Source organism: Balearica regulorum, chromosome 15 (genome assembly GCF_011004875.1).
Source record: "Balearica regulorum gibbericeps isolate bBalReg1 chromosome 15, bBalReg1.pri, whole genome shotgun sequence".
Classification (NCBI taxonomy): domain Eukaryota; kingdom Metazoa; phylum Chordata; class Aves; order Gruiformes; family Gruidae; genus Balearica; species Balearica regulorum.
In genome coordinates, this window is record NC_046198.1 from 158,746 (window position 1) to 184,894 (window position 26,149).

Sequence of the window (26,149 nt, forward strand, 5' to 3'; positions counted from 1 at the left end):
ACTCTTTGAGCCCGACCCGTCGGCCAACTGCTCGCCCAACGTATGATGGGCTTGTCTGGCCGCGTGCCGGCAGTTTGTCCAGAAGGACACTGTGAGAGGCAGTATCAAAAGCTTTGCTAAAATCCAAAACCACCCCATCTACTGACTTCCCTTGGTCAGCCAGACGGCTGACCTGGTCATAAATGTTAAGTTGGTTAAGCAGGAGTTTCCCCTCGTGAACCCGTGCTGGCTATCACCAATGACTGCGTTCTCTCTCAAGTGTTTTTCAGTAACTCCCAGAATAACCTTCTCCATAATTTTACCAGGCACTGAAGTGAGACTGACAAGCCTGTAATTACCAGGATCGTCCTTCTTACCCTGCTTGAAAATTGTGACAACATTTGCCAGCTTCCAGTCGACTGGGACCTCTCCAGACCCCCAAGACCATTGGAAATAATGGAGAGAGGTCCTGCGATAACATCAGCCAGCTCTTTTCAGTACCCTGGGATGAATCCCATCAGGCCCCGTAGATTTATGCACATCCAGCCAGAGCAGCAAGTCTCGAACAAGTTCAGGGTCAGCTGGGAGTTTATCACCCCCCCAGTCATGGTCTTCCAACACAGGGCTCCGGGGGGCCCAGGGTCTATCCTTGGCAATAAAGACAGAGGCAAAGAAGGCATTAAATGTCTCCACTTTGTCTACGTCCCTATTTGTGAGGTGACCAGCCTCATCAAGTAACAGACTAATCTTATCTCTGGTCCTCCTTTTGCTCTTAACATATTTTAAAAAGCCCTTTTGTTGCCCTTCACAGTGCTGGCTGGCTTGAACTCTAATCGCGCTTTGGCCACACACATTTTTCTCCTTACAGTGGCAAACAGCATCCCTGTAGTCCTCCCGTGTCGCCTGTCCTTGCTTCCGATGTCCATACGCTTTCCTTTTCTGCTTAAGTTCTAGAAGAAGATCCCAGCTCAGCCAAGCCGGCCTTCCGCCCCACTTGCATGACTTCCAACATTTTGGACTTGCCTGCTCCTGTGCTCTTAAGAGATGGCTCTTAAAAAGTAACCAGCTGCAGTGGGTTGACCCTGGCTGAGGGCCAGGTGCCCACCAGAGCTGCTCTATCACTGCCCTCCTTCACTAGACAGGGGAGAAAAGGTATAACGGAAAGCTTGTGGGTCGAGATAAGGACAGGGAGCGATCATTCTCTAATTATCATCACGAGCAAAACAGACCGAACTTAGAGAGGGAATTCATCTTATTTATTACTAAGCAAAACAGAGTAGAGGAATGAGAAATAAAACCAAATCTTAAAACACCTCCCCCCACCCCTCCCATCTTCCCAGGCTCAACTTCACTCCCAGCTTCAACCTCCACCCCCCCTCAGCAGCACAGGGGGACGGGGAATGGGGGTTACGGTCAGTTCATCACACGGTGTTTCTGCCACTTCTTCATCCTCAGGGGGAGGACTCCTCTCATCGTTCCCCTGCTCCAGCGTGGGGTCCCTCTCATGGGAGACAGTCCTTCACAACCTTCTCCAACGTGAGTCTCCTCCATGGGGTGCAGACCTTCAGGAGCAAACTGCTCCAGCGTGGGTCCCCCACGGGATCACAAGTCCTGTCAGCAAACCTGCTCTGGCGTGGGCTCCTCTCTCCGCGGGTCCACAGGTCCTGCCAGGAGCTTGCTCCAGCGTGGGCTTCCCACGGGCCACAGCCTCCTTCAGGTGCCTCCACCTGCTCCGGCGTGGGGTCCTCCACGGGCTGCAGGTGGAATCGCTACACCCCCTCATCCTCCCTCCACAGGCTGCAGGGGGACAGCCTGCTTCCCCATGGTCTTCACCACGGGCTGCAGGGGGATCTCTGCTCCGGCGCCTGGAGCACCTCCTGCCCCTCCTTCTGCACTGACCTTGGTGTCTGCAGATGTTCTTACATCTTCTCACTCCTCTTTCTGGCTGCAAAAGCACTCCCTAACTTTTTTTCTCTTTCTTACATATGTTATCACAGAGGCGCTGATTGGCTTGGCCTTGGCCAGCGGCAGGTCCGTCTTGGAGCCGGCTGGCATTGGCTCTATCAGACACAGGGGAAGCTTCTAGCAGCTCCTCACAGAAGCCACCCCTGTAGCCCCCCCGCTACCAAAACCTTGCCACGCAAAACCAACACACCAGCATTCATGGGCCCCAATACCTTCAAAAGCAGATTCCCAGGGGACCTCACCGACTAGCTGCTCCAGCAGCCTGAGATCTGCTCTCCTCACATCCAGCGTTGAAGTTCTGCTGGCAGTTTTTCTCCCATTGCCAACAAATTGAAACTCAACTACTTCGTAGTCACTGTGACCAATGCAGCCTCCAATCACCACTTTGCCCACAAACTACAAATCTAGGAGGGCACCTCTCCTAGTCGGCTCCCTCAGTACCTGCACCAAGAAGTTAACTTCAACGTGCTTCAGAAATTTCCTGGACTTGTTTGTGTCCACTGTATGATATTCCCAGCTGATGTCTAGGATTTTAAAATCACTCATAAGGACAAGGGCAGTTGATCTAGAGATATCCCTTAATTCCTCATAGAATAATTCATTGGTGTCGTTGTCCTGGCTGGGCGGTCGATAGTAGACTCCCACAACAACATCTGCTTTATTTGCTTTCCTCTTCATCTTTACCCAGAGGCTCTCAACCAAAAACCACTCCAGCTGACTGAGAAGCCAAGGAATGCTTGATCTGAGAAACATATTTCTCATTGTGATTGATGGTAACTCACAACAACCAAGCTTTGTGAGGCTAAAATCTGCAAGCACAAGACACTTCCACACCAGAGGCTAGCACCTAGGCAATCAAAACCGGGAATAGCTTACCACTTCTTCCTTGCTGTGCTTAATATAGTCCAACCAACTCTCCTCACTAACTCAGGGACCACCCTACCTTTCCAACAGATGATCCAAATCTTGTAGAGCTGGGCAAACACTGGGATAATGCCTATCTTCCTTCTAGCTCTAGGACTGGGACCTGTATGGAGCAAAACATGTCTGGGCCTCAAAACAAGCCTGCTACATTCTCTGCACACCTTCCCAGTGCCATGGGCAAAGCCCTGCCACTTGTCCAGCATTGCTACCAGCTCCATTGCAGGACAGCTTGGAAATCCCAGCTATGGTTCCTTACAGCACATTGTATAGGAACCCAGAGCAGAGGTGGTCCCTGTCCCAAAGACCCTGCACTCCAAACGGAGCCTGGCAGCAAGAGTCTGGCTGGCAGAGCAGGGTATACAGGGCAGCAGCTTGCCCAGCAAGCACGGGTGCAGGACAGTGCAGAGCACTTTGAGCAATGGAGTGCCCTCTCACAGGTGCTTCTGGCAAGTCCCCATCCTGATCCTTAAGGTAGCTTCTCAGATATGCAGGCTGACACCCCTAATACAAGGTCTTACTTTCTTCTGTCCTCTGTGAAGAACATGTTACTCTCCTATCCTTGCTTGCTCCTCCACCATCAGGGCAGCCTTTTGAGGCCCCTCTGGTAAAGCAAAGGGGATGAACAGTGATTTACTTTCCAGTCACAAAAAAGTTGGAGACATTTACAACCTGTTTGAAACTCATACAGGACTCTCAGGATTTGCTCTTGGCTGCTGGAGCAAATTCACCCAATGGTGAGTGCCATAAACAAACTACTTGTTGGTTTGGCTCCTGCCAGGGAAGGAATCCCCTGGCGTGTCTGCCAGGCAGCTGTAATTAGTGACAGAGAGCTCCCCTCAACCCAGAAATACTCATAAAACAGCAGAAAACCAGAAGCCGTTCCAAGGTTTTACAACTCCCACTTCACAAGTCATACCATGTCTGCTGCATCAACACCACCAGACTCAGCTCAGGAGCAATCCAGGCAGAGGAAACCTTGGGCTCAGGAGAAGGGGAACCAGATGCTGCATGAGGCTGGTTCTTCAGTCCAACTGAGCCTTTGCTAAAGAACAGGGTCTTCCCCTTCCATTTTAAGCAGCTGCCTCCCTCCACTCTGATTGACTGTAAAGGGCCTCAGCAGGAGATGAGGGCTCTTTGGGGGTCCTGATAGGCATTTTATGTGCTATCACCTTGTGGTGAGACCAGTGCCATCACCTGCTTTGAGACCAGTGTAATTCACGCACAGCAGGCAACCCCTCCTTTGGCTGATCACCAACGATTGCTGTTTCTAGTTTAGGTTTTGAGGTCATGAATATGTATGAGTTTTCCAGGAGACAACTCCAGTGCAGTCCCTTTCCATCCTATCCTTCATTAGTGTTAGTGAAGTTCTGCAGCTAACCACACTTCTGCAGCTAACCACACAGCCTTCAGCTGCTCCATCTCATCAGAAAACACCTTCTCTGCCTCACCTTCATCATTAAGGAACCAGGTTTGATTTTTCTCTGCTTGAATCAGATTGATAGCCATGGCCTTTAGCAAAGCTTTAGTTACGGCTAGAGGTTTTTCACCAGAATTCTTCTCCTGGAACAAAAAAAAATTCTATGCAGAAGCCACCAGACAAGAACTTATCAAACTGTGATGCATCTATCATTACTCATTAGCCCTGACGGTGAGCTCCAGGCATAGAAGACAGTACAGGAAAGACAGGTACTGAGTAGTAGCTGCCTTTTAGACTTGCTCTCTGGAGGAAGATGACTGCAGATTTTCCAAGGAGTTCATCTAGACTTGTTCTCCTGTGGGATTCACTCTGTCACCCTATTCCCCAGAGGAGAACATAGTGTTCCTAGATCTCATTCACCTAAGCCTGGTATCTGCATCAACCCTGAGGAGTGCATGCTGAGTTCAATCACTAATGGCAATTTCAGACACTTTGCTCTCAAGCTAGTGCTGGAAGTTACCTGGGTGTTGATGGGAGGAGACAAAGTGGGATGGATGGAGTTGGGGCCTGGGGTATCAACCCTGGATGGAAAGAAAGCAGTGGGGTCAGAAGACCAGCAATCTTAAATTACAGAGCCTCTTAAATAACAGCCTCTTAGCTCTGCAAAACTTGCCCAGCATAGCCTCCACCACTTCCAGCCAAGGGCAACTTCCACTGCCTACAATGCCTTCATCAACTCTCTCTTTGCCTGCATGTCTCTCTCTTTGGTTCAAATGATCAAACCAAATCAGCAGGTCCCAGACTTGATTCTCTGCTGCCAGAGCAGTGCTTCCAGGTCTGGCCCAAGCACCTCATCACCAGGAGAGATTACCACCTTTCAGTGGGTTTTGGACCATGCTTTTTCTCTGTGTTTGGTTCTCCTGTATCATTCCCACATTAGCAGAGGGAGAATTATCTTCCCATCACACAAGTAGTCTATAAGAGGATTCATCTCCCAAAGAAAAGCGTTTGTTCACAATCCCAGTTCAGTGCCAACCAGAAAAGAACATGCAAAAAGGTGACTATATTAACATAGCATCTGTACAAAAGCCAGTGGTGGGTGCTAATGGTCTCCTACCGCCCATCTTGCACGCTCAGCTCAATTCACACTGTTTCTTGAACTGCAGTAACTCAATCAGCACATTCAGATGAAGAAAATGGAACAACATGTTAATACCCATTAGAGACAAAAAGGGATAGAAATTGGTTAGGAAGAGAATAAAACAGGAGAGTAACAAGCTCTGAGATTTAAAAGACTGTTCCTAATGGTGGAGAACACTGTACAGTCTATGAGTCATTTTATGTTCGGCTGTTTGCTGACTGGTTTTCACTTATTTCTGTTTTTTGTTCTAAAGACGACAGAGAGCAAGATCGGGCAGAACATCAGAAGTGAACAGAGCTCCAAAAGCACCTCTGTTTTGGGAAGCCTGATTGATAGAAATCAAAATAGATGCCTACCCAAAGCCATGAAGAAGTGTCAGTGAAGGCCTGGCACAAAGGGGAGCCCCTGTGCATGGTGTCCCAGGGGAAAACACAAACAAGCTGGTTACAACAGGGCTTGACAAGCTTCCTGATTTGTATCACTTATTGGGGGTAGCTGACTTAGTGTACATGAGCTGCAGCCAGAACCATGGGGAAAAAAACCATGGAGAGGCCCCACGTGCCTGGGCCACTGACAGTTGTTCTTCAAACTTTCCTGCAAAAGAGCTCCTCCAGCTTTTCTGTCACAATTTTTTTTAGAGACTAATCTGTCCCTCAGTAAATTGAAGCCTATGGACTTTGTCTCACTAACTGGAGGTGGAGAAAAGATACCACCCCTGCACTGCAGCAACAACTGCCATATATGAAGACTTCAGCCTCAAGAGAATAAGGAAGACAGAAGCAGAAGAACCCCAGTGCAATTAATCTTCCCTCTCAGATCAGATGTTTTTTTTAGGCTTTTGCTAGTTCTACGCCCTGACATGAGTTTTTAATGGTACCCATCAAACAGGCATCTCACACACTTTTCCTATGAGGCCATAGCATCTGCCTGTTCACATATGGGTGCTGTCCTTGGCTCATGCGGTCAGTGAAAACAATTTTCTACATCTGATACAAAGGGTCATATCTCAAATCTGTGTGCCCAAGTACACCACCCATTTCCACCTGGGCACAACAAAGCAGGCACAAAGCAGCTTCCACTAGCAACCTTTGAGAGGCAGGGTCCCTCCTGCTCTGTGCTGGGGAGAACATGACTCACTCTCCCTTTCCATGGCAGACGTCTTTCTGTTCACTAGAAAGAGTCAGGAGTTAGAGTCTGACAAGGTCTTTTAAGGTGAGGAGGGAAGGTGGGGCCGGGGCGGGGGGGGGAGAGTGAAAGGAAATACATGCAATTGTGAGAGAAAGTAACTGCATTTTATCTAGACACATTCAATTAAAAGTAAATAACCCCACAAACGGCACAACATTGCCAAGAGAAACCTTCAGGTAACATGTTAAGGTTCAACAGACAAATCTCAGCCAGAACCATTCAATCCCATGGCAGCAGATGCCTAAGATAAGTCTCTGGCAGTGAGGATCCACATGCAGGCTTTCAGTTCAGGCAACAAGGATGCGCAGAAGACAGTTGTGCATAACCCAGTGTGCCTGAATTGCTACTCTAGCCAGGCAAACTGCAACTAATGGTGGGAGTCCCCAAAACAGTGCAACTATGCCAAGCCCCAAAGATGCCTGCACGTGACATGAGGCAGCGTCAGCAAAGATCCCTCCAACGTAGCTGCAGTAGGAGAAGAGTGACCAAGCGAAACCCCTTTCAATTCCAGGGTATGTTTGCTTGACATGGAGATGCAGGAGCAATTTAAGAAGCAGATAGTGGTTTTTCCCTCCTGAGCTAGAAGGGAAGGCCACAGCAGCACTCAGCAGTTAGGGAAGGTCTGTTAGTAACAGAAACAGGCAGGGAGCCCACAAAAGAGAGAATCTGGCACTGATTAGCATATCTTTCATTTCTGGGAGATTTCTGTCCCCCACAGGGAGTTTTACAGCTCTCCAAGGAAGATGAGGCTTTGTCTCCAGCCAAGGAGGATGTTACAGATTGCTCTGAGGAAGCTATTAGCATGGAAAAGAGCTGGGAGGGGATCTGGAAGCATCTACGTGTCCAGCCCTGAGAGCCATGAGCCCTTCACTGCAAGGCATGCCAGGGTCATCCAGTCTCAAGCACAACAGCTCTGATTACCAGCTACTTCCCTGCGCTGCAGTGAGGGTCATTGCCCACCTAGGGGCTCAGGACAAGTGTTGTCATCTGCAGGAGCCACCAGGAGCCCTGCTACCTGAGACACTGCAGGAGCAGAGGGACAGTACCACATAGGCAAGACAGGTGGCTGGAAAGAGCTAAAGGGCCATTATGCAGCTACAATCACCTGCAAGCTGGCTGTCTCCTGCAGCCATCAGCTTTTGTCTGGCCATTTCCTCAGAATCCATGAACTTTTGGAAATGGTATAGACCAAACTGGAAGGTATAAAACATCAGCTTATCCAAAAAGCTTTTGAAGCAGATCTGACAGCAGCCGGACTGCTGAGGCTTTCATGCTTCCTGGGGTGATTCAGAGGATGCTTGCATCGTGACGGAGGAGGAAAGATGAGCACTCTTACTGTAGACTAGGGAACTAATTCTTTTTGATTTGCTCATAGGTACATGATATTAAGAGTAGCAGGTTATAAGTTATGCAACCTTATGACTTGAATGATGAGTAAGTGAATTCACGTGATAAGACTAGTCTGGGTAAAAGGGGATTGAGCCCCTGTTTGTGCGGCAGATGCACCCACCCTGACAAAGACCATGAAAACCTAACAAAGATCCAACAAAAACTTCCTGCCGCAATTTGTATTACACTCACACGGTGGTGGTCATTTCAGTTGAAAAGTGATGAAGTTGTGGTCTTCGGCTTCATGACCATATATGACCACAGGTCAGATTCAAGTTGGGTATAAACGGGATCCTGTGAGAGGGCCATTTTGAGTCAGTCTTCCTCAGAGCAGCAGGTCTGCAGTTGGGGGCTCTCCCCATGGGTTGGGACATCACCTACGGTTCATCTTCCATACGGATCGAGAGACCTCATCTGACATGGGTGAGTGGCTATGTGCATTTTGGGCCATCGACCATAAACCTTAGGAACTCTTAAGTCAGTGGTGTAGTATTAACATCCCAACCAACATCCTGAAGCTGTGGATTGTTAATGTTTGTCAGAGTCTCAAAGTGGTTTTGGGTAGAGTAAAACTGAGTTTGATTTTGTTACCATCTTGTAAAAATAAATCCCATTTTAGTTTGTTAGTTGGTCTGGCTTGGCTTGTGAGGTTCCGTGACAGGTCGTTGTGTTTGTTTGCCATATTTCTTAATGAGCTCATGAAATAAAGTTTAAATCATAGAGAATGTTGTCCTATAAATTTGAGAGATCCAAACAGACCATGACACCCCCCATAGCAGACTGCACCCCAGGGTCCCAACAGGCTCTGCAGTATGCCACTTTCCGGAAGGCAGCTGTGACACCCAGGAGTGCTGGGAAGAAGATTGCATTTGTCAGGTTATTTACGAATGTCTTACAGTTGTAAATAACTTGATATATCTCATTTCTTTCTGACATGTAGGACAGTGAGCAATTTTCTCAAGCTTCTTTATCATCTGGATCTATTTTGCTGAACAGGATGAATTCATCATCATCCCGTATTAACAGTAACGCCTCAAGATTTGCCCAGGCACCCAGGTGACCACAGCACTTGTTTCAACCCCAGCCCCAGCAATGAACCATGGCAGAGCCAGGAGTCACCCCACTCTGAGGGAAGTGCTGAGAACTCAACTGATCCCGGGGGTCAAATTTTGGTTCTCGTGGGGACAGAGCCCACCCAGCACTGTCACCAGGGGTTTCTCCTTAGGCTGGATGAAGATCTCTGGTTTTGCTCTGTGTTGTGATGGTTTGGGCAGACTAACATGCTGCGTTTTTCTCATGTGAAAGACAGTTTGCTCTCCCTGACTGATACTGAATGGCTTGTAATTATCTTAATTATACTTCTCTCTCCTAACATCAGACAGAGACCAGCACTCAAGTACATAGGCATAGACACACACCATCATTTAGCTGGGTGGCTCGTGCAGGAACCTGGCAGCACCCTTAAAAATAACAGTAACACAGTCAAGGAGGAGATATGAGTCCTGGAGATTTCAGCTGAGGTCAGTAAAGACATGAACAGGCAGACATCTCCCTTGAGCACGGAGCCTGTCTTCTGCATGGGCTGGGCTGGGCTTCCATTCCCATGCCTGTTTCTCTATCCTCCCAATATATCGCTTATGTAAATGCTGTGATTAGGGAGCCTGTAGCATGACCTGGCATTAAAATAACATAGTCTGAGCTTCAGGACAGGAGTCACAATACTTCCAGATGCCTTCAGAGCAATGAGTATCAACCGAGGCAGAAATAAATGGCTCCATCTGCTCTTACAGCAAGTCCATCCTTCCCTGCTGACCAAGACCATTCAACTTTCAGAGAGCAATAATTTCATTTGGATGAATAATGCTCCAGTCAATGGAAAAAGAAGCTGTGGTGGGGATACCAGGGTTGTTATTCTGCTTGACATTTCTGGGTGGACCCATAATTTCTTTAGAAAGCTACACTCAGTGGACAAGTTGGGTTTAGCTTCAAGGCCCACATGACTACCATATACATAATCCTGTGTTAAAGTTACATCTTTTTTTTTTTTTTTTTCCCCCCATGTAGCCAGAAAGCATCAGCAGAAATAGTCAAAGCATTCTCAGATTGTCAAGTCTTGAACTGAGGCCCAGGGAATATAACATCAGGCTTGGAGGAGATCTCTGAGCAGACATAATCCACTCAAGAGATAGTATGCTACCAGCTTTCCTCTGGGATGGGTGGATGGAGGAGCTGCAGTGGGTATAGAGGTGGAATTACTACCCCGCGGGTATAGCCAGAGAGTATCAGAGTCTAAGTAGTCTAGGGGACAGCACAAAATGGGCAGCAAAGGCTGGGGGCAGGGGAAAAGAAAAGAAGAGCTAATTTTCTCATCTCAGTAGAGAAGATACATCTTCAAGTCACAAACAAAGTGCAATGCTTTAGCAAGAGGCAGGATTCATCAGGCCTGTCTGTAACAACTGTGTAGTCAAGCACACCCAGGAGCTACGTGGGTTTCACGGGGAATCAGCTCAACCAGAGCACTGTTTTATGTTACTTGCACGCAGATTCCCATCATATTCTGAGGACACTTTGTACCATCCCCAGTGCCATCATCCACACACCATCTTTAACCAGTCCTCCCTCCTCCCGCAAAAGAAGGGGGGATGACTTCGCTTGCCAAGAGTTGGCCCTTCAGAGAGGGGTCTGGAAAGGGAGAGCTGCCAGACTCGGTGCCCGGTGGCCGCATTAGGCATAGGATCCCTAGAGGCAGCAGCCATAAGCACCACTCTTGCTCTGCAGCCGAGGAGGTGGCTGGCCTTGTGCACTGCGACACACCAGTGGTGAGGACAGGACTCTGCCAGCCAGCCTGTGCTGCTGTTAGAAGCGGGGGCACTTCACAATTGCAATCATTCTGTTTCATAAGCCAGCTTGGGGGACCACCAGGCACATGGTGAAAGGGAAAAGGCCCAGCCTCAGTGCTAGCAGATGTGTGCCCTGCATCAGTTTTAGCTTGCAGCATCCCTCTCTCCTCACCGTCCCTTCCCACATAGCCCACCTACTCCCCATCAGCACCCCAGGGACCTGGCACCCCTCCTCACATGCCTTCTTCCCACTCCTCAAGAGGCCGTGGGTGCCTCACAGCAAGATGTTACTGCCAGGTGTACTGCAGCAGGCAGTGCCCTGAGTTGATCTAAATGCACCAGAGCAAGCCAAGTCCTGGCACTGGGAGAGTGAGGTGAGGATTTACAGCTCTGGGAGCAGCTGTAGGGGAGGGAACTGTGAAGTCCTACTAAAGCTGGAATCACAGATTTTTTAGTCCTCCAGTTACCCGTTTTAACTTCATCTTCAATAACTTCAAAATGAGCACGTGAGAGCTGGTCCACATCCTCCATTTCTTCTGCCACCACGTGGGACTGAACACAGATGACACCAGCCTCCTCAAACGATAATGCCATCTCAACCCACCCACACTCCTCTTCATCTCAGTAGCCACAGGTTAACATGGGGCCTGCCTCTTCTTGGAAAGCCAGCAATAGTTAAGCTCATTCCTCATGCTGGGGCCTCCAGACACAACTCTCCCTGCAAGACTGAGTCAAAACAATCTTCTCACCTCTACAGTCCTGGCATCCATTTGTTCTGTGAACTGCAGCTGCCTGAAAGTTCACACCAGCTTACACTATTGTATCAATAAAAGGATCCAAATGGAGTCCACTGGATAGGGTCCAATTTGCTGGGCTGGATTCTGGATCAGGTCCTCCCAGAGAAAGGTACCTATTTCAAGGGATATTTAAACACAAATTGTTTAGTGCCATCTAATAGACTGATGAATTGTAATCAATTCATGCCAACAGCTTTGATACATGAGAAATATTTTCCATTAGTGAGTATTCTCCATTAACAGAATTACTTCATCCAGTGCTTAAGGCATCTCATCAGCTGCTCTTGCCCAAAAAACAGAAGACACTTGACAACAAAAGAGAGACCTCACAAATTAGAGCAGCAGAACCTGGGGGGAAATACACAACGCAGGAATGCATGAGCAGAAACCCCTACACAAGGCCCATATGGAGCAGGCTGAAGGCTCTCCCATGGCACATCTGCCCAGTACCTGTCAGTGCTGCTGCCTCTTGAAAACCACCCACTGGATGTCTGAGCAAAGGGACTGCACCCCTTAGCACAGCCCCACACTGCAGGGAGCTCTGCTAGCAGCAGCCCAGACCCCTGCACCCCCACAGGCACACAGCCTGCCCCCAGCGCAGTCACATGTGGACACCGTGCCGGAGCACAGCATGCACAATGGCTGCAGACAGAGCAAGCCATTTGCAGATTTGCTAATATTAGAACATTACACAGCTTGCTTCTAATCAAGTGTTCATCCTGACTTTGTGCTAGACAGCAAAGTCCTGGTACTGTGTCCTGCACGGTTTTCTGCCAACAACACCTACCCGTGTCCTTCCTGCTTGTACTAATGACTCCCAGCTGGTTGTTGCCCCAGCCAATAGCTAAATCTAGAGTAAGTCAATTTTAGCTTAAATTTTTCTCAAATGTTTGGTGCTGTTTTAAATGAAGCCACTTGCATCTTTTCCTTGACGATTTCAATGAAAAACCCTTCCTGGAGACAGATGATTTTAAAGTAGGGGAAGAGCTAAATGCACACAGTTAAAACAACATGAGTTTCTCCCAAGCCTTGACTCCACCATGAGATGCTGCTGTTGTGCACTGGACCCGGTGTGGAGAAGGAGCGATCCCACTTGAACACCATGGCTTGGTGATGCTCAGACTACCTGACAGCTGGGGCTCTCCTTGGCTTTCAAACCCAAGGAGCAGCAAACATCTCTGCAGAGCAGGAGATCCAGCCAGGAGCACAGGTTTGATTCCACTAGGGAAAACTACACTTCAGTGGTTTCCTTCACCTTTCTGCCATAGGCTGAAGAACTGCACCATCAAAACCAACTCTCAGCACAATGCTCCCAGGACAAGCTATGCCTTTGAGGTGAGGAGAAGGCCCAGAGATGCAAAAGAGATTGTCACAGAAGAGCTGGGACTTAAGACCACATGCTCAAAACCCTATCTTAGCTGTTCAGAAGTGTTGCCCTGCTCCTTGACATACAACTTGTATTGCCCCATCTGACAACTTCAGAGCCTGATTTGATGGCTGATGCTGACAGACATATGCATATGAAAGTCAGACCTCCTGATGCCCCTTAGAGAGGCCAAGGAGAGCAAGCTCTTCCTTTCTCCCTGGGGAAGAGCTACAAGCTGAAAGCAGCACCTAACCTTGTGCAAGACCCAGCCCCACAGAACCATCTCAGCTCAGCGACTTGAAACTCTCCGCAGAAGAGTTCAGCTGCTGCATTGACCAGAGGGTTAAATGTACTTTTTTATGTCTTCCCCCTTGATAGGAAGAGTCCCCTTAGCTCTGCAGGGCTTTGTAAACATCTCCCCAAGTGAAGCAGAGTTAAGACAGAAAGGCTTACTCCAAGAAGGGTACAGGATTTTCAGGACTGCAGGTACTCACAGTATAGGTCCTTCCAGATTCCCAGTGACTGCAGCAGTCTCCCACGCAATAGCAAACCACACTTTGGACTCTTTTGGGGAGCAGGAAAAAAAACCAAGACCTAGGACAGCTAAGACAAAGTTACAGGCCAAATCTAACTCCACACTTCTGCAAGCTTTTGAGCCCTACTGCTCACAGATGAGCTTGTAAAAGCTTGCCAGAGGGCTGCTCTGTATTCAGAGGTTACATCAACACATCACTTTTCCCAAGAAGGGGACCACAATATTTACAGTCATCACTCAAAACGTTTAAGGCTTACCTGTAGCAACGCAGAACTCTCCTTGACCAGCCCCAGCCTAGGACAGTCAGGGGACAGCATCATGGGTCTATTACCTCCTCCCATGCTACACCACTGAGCACAGGGAACCTCCCAGCAGGGGCTGTGCATCCCTGCCCCCTCTCCCCAGGAGACCCCTCAGCAGTGCAGCATGGGCAGAACTCCCCAGCAAGGAAGGAAATGGAAACCAGGGTTTTAGCTGAAGATTGCCCAGCTTAACCTTGTATTTTACTGGCCATGCTGCAGAACAGAAACACTGTGCTTCCTGAGTGTCCTCTTCTGGGACTAAAGAGGACAGGCATGTCCTTTGAGACCCCCCCCACCAGCACATGCCAAGATCCTTCCAGCAGTGCTCCATGGCAGCACCACCTCAGCACCACTTAGGTCATTACAGAGTGTGCAGCTGCCTTTCCTGTTTTTTCCACTAGGGTTTATCATAGAGTCATAGAATGGTTTGGTTTGGAAGGGACCTTAAAGATCATCTAGTTCCAACCCCCCTGCTGCGGGCAGGGACACCCTCCACTAGACCACATTGCCCAAAGCCTCATCCAACCTGGCCTTAAACATTCCCAGGGATGGGGCATCCACAACCTCTCTGGGCAACCTGTGCCAGTGCCTCACCACTCTAACAGTAAAGAATTTCTTTCTAACATCTAATCTAAATCGACCCTCCTTCAGCTTGAACCCATTACCCCTTGTCCTGTCACTACACTCCCTGATAAACAGTCCCTCTCCAGCTTTCCTGTAGGCCCCTTCAGGTACTGGTAAGCAGCAATTAGATCTCCCTGGAGCCTTCTCTTCTCCAGGCTGAACAAGCCCAACTCTCTCAGCCTGTCTCCATAGCAGAGGTGCTCCAGCCCTCGCATCATCTCCGTGGCCTCCTCTGGACTCTCTCCAACAGCTCCATGTCCTTCTTGTGCTGGGGACCCCCGAGCTGGACACAGTACTGCAGGTGGGGTCTCACAAGAGCAGAGTAGAGGGGCAGGATCACCTCCCTCAACCTGCTGGTCACGCTGCTTTTGATGCAGCCCAGGACACGGTTGGCTTTCTGGGCTGCAAGCGCACACTGCCGACTCATGTTGAGCTTCTCATCAATCAATACCCCAAGTCCTTCTCCTCAGGGCTGCTCTCCATTCATTCTCCACCCAGCCTGTAGTTGTGCTTGGGATTGCCCTGACCCACGTGCAGGACCTTGCACTTGGCCACCTTGAACTTCATGCAGTTCGCATGGGCCCACCTCTCAAGCCTGTCAAGGTCCCTCTGGATGGTATCCCTTCCCTCCAGCGTGTCGACCACACCACACAAGATGTTTCCCTATATATATAGAGGGAGAGCAAGGGGATGGACATGGAGATGAGGGAAGCAAGGAGATCTGGCTCTGCTGGTGGAGGAGATCCTGAGCAGGTGCCATCAGACACAGCAGAGCATGCTCCCATCCCTGACTGGCTCTGGAGCGAGAGGGGAGCAGCCCTTGCTACTGGGCTCTGCTCCAGCAAAAGTCTCCAGCATGTTTGCTGAAGTCTGAGAGAGCATCAGGCAGGTGCAGAGCACAACCAGGTCCAGCCCCAAAGGGTTTGTGAACTAACTGCAGCACCAGCTGATGGCAGAGAGCAAGCGAACCAAGCTTGAGCAAGAGTGAAATGAGACTGCTCAGCAACCGGTCATCCCTTAGTGCCAGTGACACAAACTCTAAAACCACTCAGGAGCAGCAGTGGCCTGGCCTTAGGGCAATCGTTTACCCTGGGCGAGGACTGGCATGGGATTGCAGCTCTTCAGCATCTCATCCCAGCTGGCTTGGGAAGGACTTTGCTGGGAGAACTGGATTTTCCAAGATATCTTTTCCTCTGATTCATTTAAAGCAAAGTGAACAAGAGATTCTTGAGCACTATTTAACAAATGCAGCTGTGAATCCCCCTGCCTTGCCAACACCTGAAACAGCCACAGCATCACAGGGAATTTCTACTCTGAGTGGCAATGCTAGCATGCTCTGCCTACCAGAAGTCAAATATCCCTGGACTTTCTAAGAACAGGCAAAGACAGTTTCCTAAATTAAAGCACTGTATGAGCAGATTATATATCAGACTTAAGCTTGATAGAGCAGTGTTCAGTCTGAGAAGACCTGTCAATTGCTTTGGTGGGTAGAAGTGTGAGGTGGGTGTATTTATTACAATGCAGCAGAAAAAGTTTCATGTAGTTAGATATATAACCAGAAGACATCACTCATTTCCTCTGCACAGAGAGTCCTTACAGGCACCAGATCACCAGAGGGAAAGAACTGAAACAGAAAAATACAATAATTGGATTTTTTTTTCAGGATGTTTTACCGTTGGCTAAAAAAATACACAGTTCCACAGTCAGGAAAGGAGACTACCTGAGGAAACATGAAAAACCAAGGGGAAAGAAAACACTCCCCAAAACAGACTGGTTAAGAGAGAAAAATGAAAGCAGTTAAGAATTAACTGCTCCCTAACCGATGTCTAATAAATAACAAAAGCTAGAAAACTGATAAGGGAAGGACGGAGAGTGCTATAACCAACAGAAGTAACATGAGGAGTTGCAATACTAGCACAGACAGGACAGAAGAGTTAATGAATATTTCTGTTCCCTCTTGACAAGTGGTCATAATATGTTCCTATCACAGGACACTGAAATACTCCCCAGCAGTAATGAAATCCGGCAATCAACAGAAACACCAGAAACAGGCTTTAATCAACAGAACCAGAAAACCTGCAACTAAATTTTCTAGGAACTGTCAGGCCAGCCAACACTGGCTTTCAGTAAATCTTCAAACTCTTTGGAAGGTCTCAGGGCTGGCAGAGAGATTTGCAAAAGGAACTAGGAGGATGCAGGTAACTATACAGCCATCAGCCTGACGCTAACTCAGAAAAATAATGGAAAAGCTGAAATGGGATTCATTAATTAATATGTCACATGATGGTAGGACACAGCTTTTACAGATGCCTTCTTACATAAAATATCTACTTGCATCAAAAAATATCAAGTGATTTTGATGAGAGCTATTTTTTATAACCCCACTTTGATTGGCACTGTCTACCAGACCATCCCTGAATGCTTGATTAACACACCAGAACAATACAAAATCAGAATAATGCACACTAAGTGGGTTAAAACCCCCATTAAAATGTCTGTGCCACAAACCACAGCTAGAAAGGGAGAATCATTGCTGAGTGAGTACTGCTAGTTATGTGGGATCCTTCATCACCCATCTTGTTTAGCAGGCTGGGAGAACGCAAGCATCTGGCATTTCAATCTGGCTGAATATTGCCTTGTCATGCTAAGAAAAGGAAAAAAAAAAAAAAAAGAGAAGCCCCATTTGCAGGCTGGGATCTCAGACCTAGGTGGAAATGGAAGTTGCATGCAGTCAGATTGGAACCAAAGTATGCATTTCTTTTACCAGGCAAGATGATAGTCATTAGAATTGGCAGCAAATCCTCCAACCCAACAGTGGAAATGTTTGAGCTCAGGTCAAAGACTTTATCAAAGAAAAGCTAAAGATCAGCCCAAATGATAGGGCTTGCAAGAGCCTGTGCAATCCTAGGTTTGCAGGGGAGCAGGGCATGCTGTCTGACCACTCAGGCTCTCTGGGGTGAGTTTAGGGCTAGAAATATCCTCTGATGGGCACCTCACCTGAGCAGAAAGTCACCGAGTGGCTCCCTTGGCCCCTCTCCTGCATTGGTATGAGTATTTGTATTCCCTCCTTGTCCCCTTCACTCATGATCTGACTCCCTACACAGGATTTGACCCCCAAATCCGTGTTGCTAGTGTGGGTTGATTGTGCTGATAACCTGAGCAGCATTGCCCACACCACTACAAAGTACACAGAGCCTGGAGATCTACTTAAAGGAGAAATTGCTCTCACATCTCTCTTGCACTTCCTAACACCCAGCAGTCATTGCTGCTGAAAGCATACCACACTCTGCTGGGGGTACCCAGCAAGAGGGTGTCCCAGTCCCAAAGTTTAGTGGGGAAGAGAGCAGCTAAAGGATAGAGAGAGCATCTGGACCAGCAGTGGGAACGCAGTTGGGAGGTGCAGAATGAGCATAATGGGGAGATGCAGCAGGATGCTGAGTGATTTTGGTGCTCAAGAGCCAAAGACCACCTCCCACACTGGCTGGAGACTGTTTTCTCTAGGACCACAAATCATTTTTGCACCCAGAAGCACGTGAGGCACAATCTCTCCATTTTCACCAGCTGCTTAACCTAGTTCCTCCTCATGTCTATTTGCACCTACCTAGCCACTCAGCAAATAAATGCAGCATTTTGCCTCTCCACCACTCAAGCTTTCAACTTCCCCAGCTAACTTTCCATCTGTCTGTAAACTTGCTCTAGCCGGCCATGTGAGCAAATTTACGCAGCCAGTGTCTCCTCTGGTGTTGCTGCCACCATCCCAGCTCTCACAAACAGCAGCCCAACAATGAGACATAATGTCATTCCCGTCTCTGGGCAATGAATTAGTGCACATGGATATCTTTCAGGTGAATTATGCACCCTGCTGATAAGAAGCTGAGAGGTAACACATTCATTTGCCTGAATTGACTGCAAATGCTTCTCTTCTGACACCACAATTTGAGTAGTGGTGGAATTTGGCTCTAATTAGATTGTAGCAGAGAAAAGCAGGGACACATTGTATGTCCCCACTGATCACAGCAATCAGGACAAGCAATTCCACCTTCTGCAAAGATTACCAGCAAACAGAACCGGTTCTGCCTCCCACCTAAAATACACCACATGGGTGCCTGTGTTCTCCTGTGCACCCCAGGTGCTCCCTGCTCCTAGGGTGTTGCATGTATGCAAAGAACTGCTGAGAGGACAGCCAAAGCGACAGGCTCCATGTACACCCTTACACATCCTGGACAGAGAAGGCAAGCTTTTACATCTGTGCCATACATCCTTATCCATGACAGACCATGAGTTCTGCACAGAACTCGTCCTCTGTGCAGAAAGATTTGTATTGAGGCTTTGCAGTGGGCCTTCCCTCTTTGCCCAGCTCTTCTATTATTTTAACATTGCCTTCTTGGCTTGCTGAAATACCAGTAGCCCCCTCCTATCTAAGCCATAGATTGAGGATGCCTAACCCCAGGAATGAGACCCACATTCTGAAAATGGCAGATGCTAGAAGGAACAGCAGCTCTGCTAGGGCAAACACATTGAGACCTGGCATTTGGCTCTGCCAAGTGAGTTGCCTTCAGAAGCAGGAGGCCACATATCAACCTCTGCACCACCTCCTCCCTCCTGCTCAGGATCAGGGAGATGGGACCAGACAGGCATGAAACTGCACTGTGACTCTGTGGAGCAAAAACCTGACTATCAAATCAGTTTGCTGCCATTTCAGATAACACAAGCACTGTCAAGCCTGGGGTGCGTGTTAGAAAAATCTTTGTCTCAGCCCCCAGGCTTTCTATGAGGCACAGACCCCATCCTGGGCATCATGGGTGACTGTGTCCAGGCAATGAGGCTGCCAGCACTCGGCTCCACAGCAGGCAGGCAGAGCCCCGGGGTGCCTCGCCTCATTGGCACCAGACCAGCACACGCTGGTGGGAAGTATCATCCCACTTGCACTTCTACGGCACCAGAGCTGTTCTGGCCCCACGCTGCCTTCCTGAGGAGTGTGCCATCCATCTCCAGCTGCCTGGGACAGACATCCAGAAAAATCAAGCCAAAAAACATTTTCAACACCATTAACTAAGGTTATGACAGTTACGACCAACTAAACATCTAGCCCTTGTAAACTGGTGTCAAAGTTTCAGCTAAATTCGCAAGATCTCAGGACTGCTCAACTTGGCTCTAAATCCACATCGTTGCCTCACACAACTCATCCAGCCCTATCCTTGCTCCATTAGGATGGCTTGTTCTAGCAAACTACTTTTGCTATGTGATTGTTGTTGTTGTGAAAAAAATGAAAAGCAACTCTTGGTATTAGATGTTCCTGTCTGTGAGCAGCATTCCCTCAGGACTACTGTACTGCTCAGTAATATGCACAAGGTTCTTATAAGGAATAGATTTTTGTAGCCTCAGTGAAGGGCACTTTGGTCTGAATTTCAAAATTAGTTTTGTACCTTTTAATGCAAAACAACATGGAGCAGCAGTAAAGGCAGAAAACATTGTCAAGAAAGGGGAAAACAAATTGCAGCAGGTCCTGTGGGTGCTGCTTTCTGACCCTGCAAGAGAAGAGACATGGGGCCACAGGGGCCGACCAGCCAGAGCAGGGCCTCCAGCCTGGTCCCTCCAGCCTGGCCAGCCATGTTATGATGCTGATAATCCCAAACTGCACTAGGAAAAGCCCCTCCTTGGATGCTGCTTTAGGTGCCCAGATGCCTGGAAAGGGCTACCCCCAACCGGGCCAGGAGTGGGGAAGGGACTTCCACTCCACAACAGGTGGGTCCCGGAGGACCTGTCCCTCTCGCCCTGACCCGCCCCATGAAATCTTTGCCAGTGCTGGCAGAGGACAGTGGGAAAGAGACTGGTTTGCTGATGGGTCAGGGATAAGGTGAGCTCTGCAGTTGGTCCTCCCTTCTTTGGCTAGCTCCTGGGGACCCACTCTAGCAGGCATGCACCCACCGACCTGGGTAGAGGGGTTATCCACCACTGCAGCATCCTTGGAAAGACTCTTCTTTAAGGCCATGTGCCTGGTCAATAATCACAAGGACCTGAAAGATCATTTTTAGGTCATCAAGGCTTTGCTACTCCTTCCCATACGCACAGAGACATCCTTACATAGGGAGTGTGAGTGCAGTTACAATCCCTCTGTGTAGAAGTTAATTCAGCAAGAAAAAGGGAAAGTAAACAGGATGCAATCACATAAAGGGAAACTGAGTCAGGCCGGTGCTGAGACATCCCATGCAGGAGGGCTACACTGTTTTGCAGCCTGCAAGATGAAGAACCAGCATGATCACACCATGCACCTCTGAACTACATAGAATATCTCAGATGCTGGAAGGGACTTACAAGGATCATTGAGCACAACTCCCTGCTCCTTGCAGGACTACCAGTTTAAAAAAGGATCATAATTCAGAAAAAAATAGGCTCATTCTACAATATGGTAGTTAAATGATTTGACTCAAGCTGGCACTACTGTTCATTTTTAACTGTTGTTATTAACCACTTGTAGAAAATAAATTTTCAGTATTCCCTTTCAGTCACGTGTAAGAAAGTAGTGTCCCTTATGGTTCAATCACTTTCCACTTTCTGACTCCCTTTCTCTAACACAGTATCTTTTGCTTCTCTGCATGGATGTTGTGGATCTGTCATGCCTCTGCCCTTCCAAGCCCACAGTCTGGGCAGAGGAAAGCAAGGCAGGGGTGCCCGGAGGCCAGGTGGAGCAGAGGGTCCTGGAGCCACACCGACAGCAAGCCCAGGCATTACCAGGGGAAGAAGCCAAGTGCTGGGCTGGAGAGTTTGTCGTCCAGAGCAGCTCCTCCAGAGCCCACAGGGACGGTCCCTGTATGCTTGGGGAAGGGCAGTGCAATGGTCAGCAACGGGGGACCCCACATGATGCCTGTGACCGGCTTTCCAGGGCCACAACCGCACATCCCCCCAGCATGGCTGCAAACCTTCCTGTTCCTCCCCATGCCACACTGTAATGCACTGCAGGAGAGCATGGCCACAGTGTGGCAGAGCTGGGTGTCCCCATCCTCCCTCTCTGGGCCCTCAGCTCACCGTGTCACTCCTGACCATGCCTGTGGCTGGGAGACACAGACACCTTGACCCCAGGGAAAGGGCCGCCTTCTCGGGTGTCACCTTGGGGCTGAGACAGGCCTGGCATCAGGCTCCCCTCTCCTCAGGGCTGAGCCAGGAGGCAAGCTGGGCCTGGCCTCCAGGCCCTCCAGTCTTTTAGCCCCTGGGGGAGGCCAGAAGGGCTGGGGATCCACCTCCCTTCAGCACCCAGGAGAAGGGAACAGCCCGGGGCCGGCCCACCCCTTGCTCGGAGGCATCACATCAGGTAAGCACGAGCCAAGTCCCCGCTCTCCTGCCCTCTCCTCCCTGCAGGCAGGGCCCCACTGCCCTGGCAGCCATGGGGACAGGGTCAGTACCTCCTTGCTGCCTTCTACCCCCATTCCTCCTGCAGCAGGGGCAGCTCGTGGTTCCAAAGAGCTGGAAGCCCTTCCCGTTTCCATGCAGGCTAGGTCCCACTTCCTCCTGCGCACCAGGCCTGTGGAGGAGAGCAGGGTGCCACGCTGACTCAACAGCCCGCATCTACAGTTGCATTAAATGAGGACAGCTTTTTCCTGACAGAAGTCTTGCCAAGTTCCTGCTCTAGCCTGGGCACAGTGTTCCCCACCCTACAAGCCCAGCCCCAAGTCAAGGCTCACCATCAGGGTTGTTGAGAAATTCTTTTACCAAACAACAATCAGCTTTGAATTTAAGAGGGCCTATGAGTAATTAATGTGTACGGAGAAGATATCCTACCCTTGAGAACAGAAACATCCTGGCGGGATTGCCCAAACAGGGTTGATAAGGAAGAACAGCTTGGCTGGACAACAGAGCTGGGAAACATCCAAGGAGAAAAAATTGTCCTCAAGACCATAAAAGGGAAAAAGGAGTGGGGGACTAACTCCCCAAACGACCACCGGCGACCACCCGAGACCCCCACGCATGCGGAGTGTAGTTTTGCAATGACAGCATTATATAAATGTAGTAGATAGGTGGAGAGGCAAAGGCTTCTTGGAAAATGTATGAGTATCCATGTCTTTAAGGTACATAAAGGATGAACTTTTGTTTTTTAGGGTATGCATCTGTGTTGGGTTTGCGTGGCAAGGTTTTGGTAGCAGGGGGGGCTACAGGGGTGGCTTCTGCGAGAAGCTGCTAAAACCTTCCCCTGTGTCTGACAGAGCCAATGCCAGCCAGCTCCAAGATGGACCCACCACTGGCCAAGGCCAAGCCAATCAGCGCCTCTGTGATAACATATGTAAGAAGGAAAACAAAACAGGGAGAGCTTTTGTAGCTGGAGAGAGGAGTGAGAAGATGTGAGAAACTCTGCAGACACCAAGGTCAGTGCAGAAGGAGGGGCAGGAGGTGCTCCAGGTGCCGGAGCAGAGATCCCCCTGCAGCCCGTGGTGAAGACCATGGTGAGGCAGGCTGTCCCCCTGCAGCCCATGGAGGAAGGATGAGGGGGTGTAGAGATTCCACCTGCAGCCCGTGGAGGACCCCACGCCGGAGCAGGTGGAGACACCTGAAGGAGGCTGTGGCCCCGTGGGAAGCCCACACTGGAGCAAGATCCTGGCAGGACCTGCGGACCCATGGAGAGAGGACCCCACGCCGGAGCAGGTTTGCTGGCAGGACTTGTGACCCCGTGGGGGACCCACGCTGGAGCAATCTGCTCCTGAAGGTCTGCACCCTGTGGGAGAGACCATGCTGGAGCAGTTCGTGAAGGACTGCAGCCTGTGGGAGAGACTCACGTTGGAGAAGGTCGTGAAGGACCGTCTCCCGTGAAAAGGACCCCACGCTGGAGCAAGGGAACGATGAGAGGAGTCCTCCTCCTGAGGAGGAAGAAGCGGCAGAAACACCACGTGATGAACTGATCGTAACCCCCATTCCCCATCCCCCTGTGCCGCTGAGGGGGGGCGGAGGTTGAAGCTGGGAGTGAAGTTGAGCCCAGGAAGATGGGAGGGGTGGGGGGAGGTGTTCTAAGATTTTATTTTATTTCTCATTCCTCTACTCTGTTTTGCTTAGTAATAAATTAGATGAATTCCCTCCCTAAGTTCAGTCTGTTTTGCTTGTGATGATAACTAGTGAGTGATCTCTCCCTGTCCTTACCTTGACCCACAAGCTTTTTGTTACGCCTTTTCTCCCCTGTCTAGTGAACAAGGGCAGTGATAGAGTGGCTCTGGTGGGCACCTGGCCTCCAGCCAAGGTCAACCCACCACAGCACGATAGGCAGAGCTATCCCCCGTGCATCCGGCACCATAATAAAGAATGCCTGCTTTCTAATACTAAAAGTGGAGTATTGGAGAGTTTATTATCCCATATTTGGTGACAGGGTTGTAAGGATCACCCTGTCCCCAGGTGACACACTGCGTCCTCCAGTGAGGGACCAGCAGTGCATGGCTGCATTTGTCTTCCCATTCCCCCTGCTCGCAGGGGCTGTCTTGCTGCCCAGCAGGTCCATGGGTCCACTACCTGGATAAGCTCTGGGCAGAGCTGGGGATGACGAGCCAAAGCCCAGACCTGGAAAATGAGACCTGCGATGTCCTGAGCTGGCTGGCAAGAAAAAAGTTCTTTGAGACTGAGTATGACATCCCAGCCTTTGCCATCTTGTTCATCTTTGTGGGTGGGTGCATACCTCAGCTCGAGGCATGTGCCAGACAGCTTCTCTTGGTAAGCAGCTGCCTTAATCCCAGCAACTCATGCAGTCCCCAAGCAGCACAGCCCTGGAGGAAGAATGCAGAGGGTGGCCACTCCATTTACATTCAGCTGGCAAGGGCAGCAACAGCAGCAAAGATACAGGAGCCCCAAGGAAACATTCCACGTGTAACCTCCCCTGGTTGCGAGACGACTTTCACAGCCATGCCACCACCCTGCCTAACACTAGCACAGTTCGACCAGCCTGGTCTCAGATGGTGTTTGTGGGATTTCCATGCCCTGTGTGACGTACAGCACTTCACGCAAAGTGCTGCGATGCTAATGGGGAAAAGGAGAGCAGACAGCCAAGAGGTTACTTGCTGAAACGTGGGGTGCTACCAGGCTGATGTAACTGCTTGCTTTTCTCCAGGGACTGTGCTTCTGCTGCTACTCCTGGTGCTTATCCGCTGCTGCGACTCCCCCAAACAACACAAGGTGATAAAACCCAGCCTACTCACCCAAGAATGACCCGGGACACACAGGAGCTCCCAAGGCTGAGGCCGGCTCTGCAGTATCTGTTGCTGGTTGAAATGGGGGGGCAGGGGAGGAAAGCAGGCAGAGCACTGGACAGACCCTGCTCTCCCCTGCAGGGACACACTCATGTCTCAGGTGTCCAGCTCCCACGTGGCAGGGAGACACATTCACACAGGGAAGGTGATGGGAAAGAGAGAACAGGCTGGATGTGGTTGGGCAGGCACAGATGTGCTCAGGACTGTTGCACTGTTCTGGGGGAGGGAAGCGGTACCTGGGCTTGAGCAAGGACAAAGCATGGAGACTATTTCAGTTTGTGTGTTCATGCACATCCAAACTCCTTCTCCTCCTCTTTACAATGACACATCCCTTTTCCAAAACAATTAGGTTCCCAGAAGGAAAGTGGGCATAGACAACCTATGGCTATGGAGCCCTAAGCCCACCTCCACCTCATGGCTGGACAGAACGACTCTGCCCGTTTCTTCCCTCTGCTGCACCTTAGAAATCAGACTCTTATCTTCACCTTGAGTGCCAGGAGCTGCCCAGCCACTTCCATCCTCCTCTACAACGTCAGCAACTGCCCTTTCTTTTCTCTGCACATGGATGAATGCAAACCCCTTGCACAGTACCTGCAATGCCAACCAATGCCAATACACCGACTCAAGTCAGTCCACCCCACAATCCCTGTACAATGCAGTACCTTAATGCAGACTTTTCAGCTACAAGCCACAGATCATCCTCAGCTACTGCAGCCAAAGTGGAGAACAGGTGCTCCCCCATGCAGAGCCAGCAGCCATGGGAACTGCCAGGGAGCGAGGGCAAGGAGAAAGCAGGAGAAACTATTCTTTCCCTCCAGCTAGAGACTGGAATAATTTTCCAAGCTCACACTTGCTGATCACCAAAACCTCACAATAAGATCCCTTCTGGGGAGGCCCAGCTGAATGGAAGGCCCAGCTATGCTTCTTTTCAGGGTTTTGGGCTCCAGCCCTTCCATTACAGGCGTAATTTCCAGCAGGACTGAAAGCAAAGCATAGAACTGTCCCTGGCTGTGAACATCCATTAAAAGAGGCAGCACAAGGCTCAAAAGATGCTTCAAAGCACAGCCACAGCTTCTGGGAAGCTTTTTAGTCCCTGTAGAGATGTTTGGAGCATGTCATCAGTAAGCCTTTACGTGCTGCATCAACTTGTAGAAATAGTTTGCCTCACTCCTCCCATGGGACATAAAAGCACATGAAGATGAAACTGCTCTGTGCAAGGGAGCAGCGGCTCCCTCCTCCCTATGGCCTTCGCAGAGGATGCTTGGGGCACCAAAGAGAAAGCTCTGGGCCAGCCTCTCCTGTGGAATCTCACCTACCTTGCTGTTACCCTGTTCTTCTATAACAGTAACCTAGGCAGTGTTCTGTAGCACCTACCACTGCCACCTAGCAGTCTTCATGACAGCCAGCATGCATTAGAGCTGGAATCAGGACAGGTATTCCATTTTGCACACTCCTGCCCTCCAGA

The 26,149-nt window shown here is 49.7% G+C and overlaps 1 long non-coding RNA gene across 1 annotated transcript in view; it reads left to right on the top strand.

Moving 5' to 3' along the window:
- The first annotated feature begins 1,387 nt into the window (after positions 1-1,387).
- The window catches only part of LOC142603950 (uncharacterized), a 221,404-nt gene continuing 196,642 nt past the window's right edge, over positions 1,388-26,149 (top strand). The window contains exon 1 of the long non-coding RNA XR_012837844.1: positions 1,388-1,469. This is a non-coding gene — a long non-coding RNA (uncharacterized LOC142603950). The remainder of the gene's footprint in view (positions 1,470-26,149) is intronic.